Source organism: Oncorhynchus masou, chromosome 19, assembly GCF_036934945.1.
Source record: "Oncorhynchus masou masou isolate Uvic2021 chromosome 19, UVic_Omas_1.1, whole genome shotgun sequence".
Lineage (NCBI taxonomy): Eukaryota > Metazoa > Chordata > Actinopteri > Salmoniformes > Salmonidae > Oncorhynchus > Oncorhynchus masou.
The window spans coordinates 22,788,716-22,793,642 of record NC_088230.1 but is presented as its reverse complement, the minus strand read 5'-3'; positions in this window follow the sequence as shown (position 1 = coordinate 22,793,642).

The following is a 4,927-nucleotide window of genomic DNA, read 5'->3' as shown; positions in this document are numbered from 1 at the left end:
CACTGTCAGCAGCTTAGAAAGCCAATAGTAATGACTCAGAAAGGTGAATAATAATAGTCTACTTAGGGGCTAATGACGATGGAAACTATTCAAGCATTATTTCTCAGGCTCACCAACCCATTCCAAAGTTGGGAACAATTACAGATATAGTATAAGCTGACTATAGTCTATCATTTCAAACATAGACATTACCATACAGTACCACAACACTACGGAGTTTACTGATACTTCAATTACTAATGCTCTACAATCCATATCAAAACGCACTTTGGTCGGTCATATCATCCATTAAACCCATTTAACCCCCAAGTCGTGCCCCAGAGAGAGCTCTTCCAGGCTGAGTATTTTTGCCTACCATGCCCCTAAATAGAGTGTCTGTCTGGAGGAAACAGTGTAGGCAGGAAGTGTGGTGGCACAGGTGGATGAGGCTGACATCCTCCAACGAGACTGTCCCTGTCTCCCTGACAGGACACAGACCCTGGGTATAGCATTACAACCCAAGAGGGAGGAAGAGACCCATATCCTTTGCCATCATCATGACGAAATATGGGCTCATAGCTGCTTGGTTGTAAAGACACCGAGAGACAAAGACGACACAACTCAGTTGGGGATAGTCCTATTTCTAGAAATAAACATGTTGGAGGGTATTCTATGTCCAAGTATCATGGGTTGAAGATTTAGCAACAATTTAGAACACACAAGTCCAGTAGCGGTGTGTGGCTAAAATCCCTGGGGAAGCCAATCCAAGAAAAAAAATGGCATATTACAACCTATGTGTTGTGATAATTGCATGATTTGCTCTATAACCTGTTTGTTCATATGCCTTGTGACCGTGATATATAGGTATAAGGCTGAGACAATGAGCCGACACAGTGGCAGAATAAATTCAACCACACCTTTGTTTCATCACAAGACTGACGTCCACAAAACATATTGCATGTAACAAACAGTTACATGGCTTCAGCATGGTCAAGCAAAGTATTGTTTTCGATATTTACAGAATACTAAACAACTATTGATTTATAACCACAGAGAGTTACCGCAAGTCGCAAAGAACACAGGAGTTGCCTCCACTATTCCAGCACCATTTCAACTTCAATATTTCAATATATTGCATAATTTACTACATCTAGCTACATATTGAACTTCCATCCTCTCAGGCCGCGGGCACAATATATGAATTTATGGTTAGATCAGAATCGTCTTTATAATCATTGGCCAGTGCAGAGAATTAAGTAAAACCACAAGGCAAAGTCCTTAGCTCCATCCATGGCTAGCTTAGGAACGAAAACATTTTAGCTAGTTAGCTAGCCACTGGAGGACGACGACACAACGAGATGCAACAATATTTTTTTTCTGTAAATAACGTTTGGCTTGTGATTGGTGTGATGCCAAATCCAAAACGTCTTTTTTGGTGTGCCAGGACCATTCACAGTTGAACTCACTCAACACTGATGGGCTATTATGTAACTTTAAAAAATGATCAAGGGAAGCCAAATGCTCGATGGCTTCCCTTGCATTCAATGTTTTTTTTTACCAGACAGCATCAGATAGATGGCCTGCACATACTGAGACAGATGGGCGCTGTTTCGCTCGCTCTGATGCTTTCTCCGGTGAGATACATTCAGCCTCTAGGGAATTGAAGGAAAATGATGAAACACAGAGAGACAAAAGATCAATTATTAGATTTTTTCTTGGTACATTGTTTTGGGAAGCATCAATCAATACACTCCACTACAAAAGTCACAATATTTCACCAGATATCTCAGCTACCTCACCCCCTATATCTCTCTTAACCCTCCTGCTTTGTTCTTCACACACACACACACACACACACACACACACACACACACACACACACACACACACACACACACACACACACACACACACACACACACACACACACACACACACACACACACACACACACACACACACACACACACACAACCTCACTCACCTTTTTGGCTTCCATGGCAACCCCCACGGGAACCTTTCCCCAATAGGATCTTTCCCCCACGGGAACGACACCTGTTGACATTCTCACAAACAATCGCAACATTGTTTCAATAATATATAGAACTTTTCTCGCAGCTCTGTTATGTAAAGCTTTTTTGAGGCCTTGCTCACAATTCGTTCTGTGGGAGCAGGATGACCAAATGATATACTGTATGTGAGGCTCTTGATCATATCTTTGATCATGACACTGGTGAGGAGGAGAGAGGCCAGGAAACTGACTGTGAAGATGCATTAGAGGAGAAAGTACTCTGTGATAAATAGCACAATATGTTTCATCTGAGTATTTGTTATAGTCAAAATAATCCATACATTATGCTTTTTGTTACTCAAAAACTAATTGTATGAATTCAGGTCAATGAGGCCCACAGGCCATAAATAGCAAATAGATGTTCAAAATGTGTAATGTTCACAAAAACACAAGTTGATTCAAAGATCTAACACAACCTTAGGTGATAATATATGTATTATTATGGATTTGTAATCAGTTATAATGGGTCGGTCATTTTGGACCGGGAAGATAATTAATTAACATGAAACGAATACAACAGGAGGGTTTATAAGCTCTTTGACATGTAATGTGTTGATGTTTGGTTTAGAGTCATCTCTCGTGGACAGACTACGTAAACATAAATCTGAACAATTACGCCAGACTTTAGTTGGGTTAACTGAGATTAGGTTTGGAGTAAGATGCCAGTGATGTAATGTGAGTGGAATCCTAATGTTCCCGTAACAGACACATTGTATGCCTTGTCAGACGAACAACTTCTAAAGACAAAGGGGAAACACATTTGAATAGGTCGGACGTCATAATGCCAAGTTAAAGGCATTTTTCGAATATGAGAGAGATTCCTGGTATAATGATTAGGAGACTAATTTCCTGGGCATTAGGCCAAACTTAATTTACCAGACAGCTTCAAAGGGAGTCCAATTGTAATGTGTAGTATCATTTTGGGCGGCATTCTATTGCTCATAAAAATTCTATTGCTCATAAAAAACAAACATGTTATTATATATTTTATGTGTTAGAATTGAAATACAATTTCAAAGAAACAATCTGTACATACATTGTCAACTAGTTGGCTGCATTTAGACAGGCAGCCAAATTCTTTCTTCCACTAATTGGTATTTTCGGGCAATAACATCAGATCTTCTCCAGAGCTGATCTGATTATTCAAAATACAAATTTGTGAAGAAAAACCCCCACAGATTTGAGCTGGCTGTCTAAACACAGCCGTGGTAGTAGGCCTACAACAACTGTTCTGACAGTGCTGAGCTTATGGTTTGTGCATTGCCTTGTTTATGATGCCATCTATTGGCTCTATTTGAGCGTTACACATATTTCGGGACAGGCTTTTATTTACTACCAGTTCGCCTAAACACCAATGTCTGCCCACATAAACTCAGAGGACTTTAAAAACATCTTGAAATGTATTAAACTCATTGGGCAACTGAAAGTTTATTTTTTATTTTTTTAAATAAACTCCAGCTTAATTGAATCACTGCTCACACTCCTCCCACTGTGTCCCCAGGAGTACGAGAGCCAGTCGAGCGCTGAGGCTAAACTTGTGAGAGTTTGACCTGCTAGAGAGGATTCTGCCGGCCCATGAGTACAAGGTGCTGGAGGAGAAACCAGGCAGGCTACAATAATTCTTTGATTTCACACAAGGTAGGTACTATCTCTCCTTTAACTTGGTAATGAGGGCTGATAGTCGGTTCTATGGACTATGTTAAGGTGGTGTAAAATGTTTGATTCTTTCACTATATCCCTCCACGGGCTTATTCCACCACCCGGAGATTGTCCGGTTTATGAAGAGTCTGAACGAAGAGAGCTGGCCACATGGAAGCTGGAGGTGATGGGTTGTCTAGATCAGAGACCAAGAACAAGCTCCTCCTTGTGACTTCAACATTTTCACTGAATGATGCTAAACTCAGCATGTGTCCATAATGTTGTGGTAGCCACTGTTCCTCACAGGAAAATGCAGGATTTCTGGTTCGGGATCTGTGGAATAATGAAGCAAAAGCTGGTCTATCGTTGAAAACAAAACGTGCGCCCTGTTTTACTCCTAAAGTGCTCCTTTTATTCTACATAGAAGTTGGGAAAGATTGAGTCTTTTTTTTATGAACGTTTCTGAATGTGCACATATTTCACCTGTATGAGTCACGTGACGTGGGAATGGGAAGCTGTTTGTCAATTACAGCACATTTAAAAATGTGTTTGGGCTGTTTTAATACAATGTATGTGTGCTTGAGTGTTTTATTAGAGTAGTACCACATCATTTAACATATAGTATATATTTCAATGTAATACCATGTTTTAAGACACTGGACCTTTAGGTTGGTTTGCAAAAAAATATTTAATAATGATACTGCAGTAAACACAGTATGTTCACATAGCAGTTTTTTCGGCAGTGTTTGATGTGGAACTGTGTTCGAGCGGTCAAATCCACAGGCGACTCCTGGCATTATACCTACAGTGGACATGCATGGTGTCGCTTTAAGAGAGAACCCATGCAGCCTTGTTTACAAATTCAAACACTGGAATGTGAGACGTTATCTACAGTACATCTCAATTAGGTTGATAAAAGTCCCCTATTTTGTTTGAATGATTTTCAATTTGAGCGACTTTATTTCTATATAGCCTACACTTTCTAATTCTGAAATTCAAACGCGAGTGGGACAGATTTGGCTTTGTGACACCACCAAAACATCAGTCTATGCGGGTGTCAGCTATCGCAGGTTAACACTTGATCTGATTGAATCTAGGCCTAAAATCGGTAAATGTCTGAAACGTCACAGTTATGATAAAAAACTATTTGAACAATAAACAATGTGCTAATTATGTAAATAGAAAAAAAACAGCTGTATGGTTCATTATTGTAGATTAGCAGTAATAACCAGAAATAAA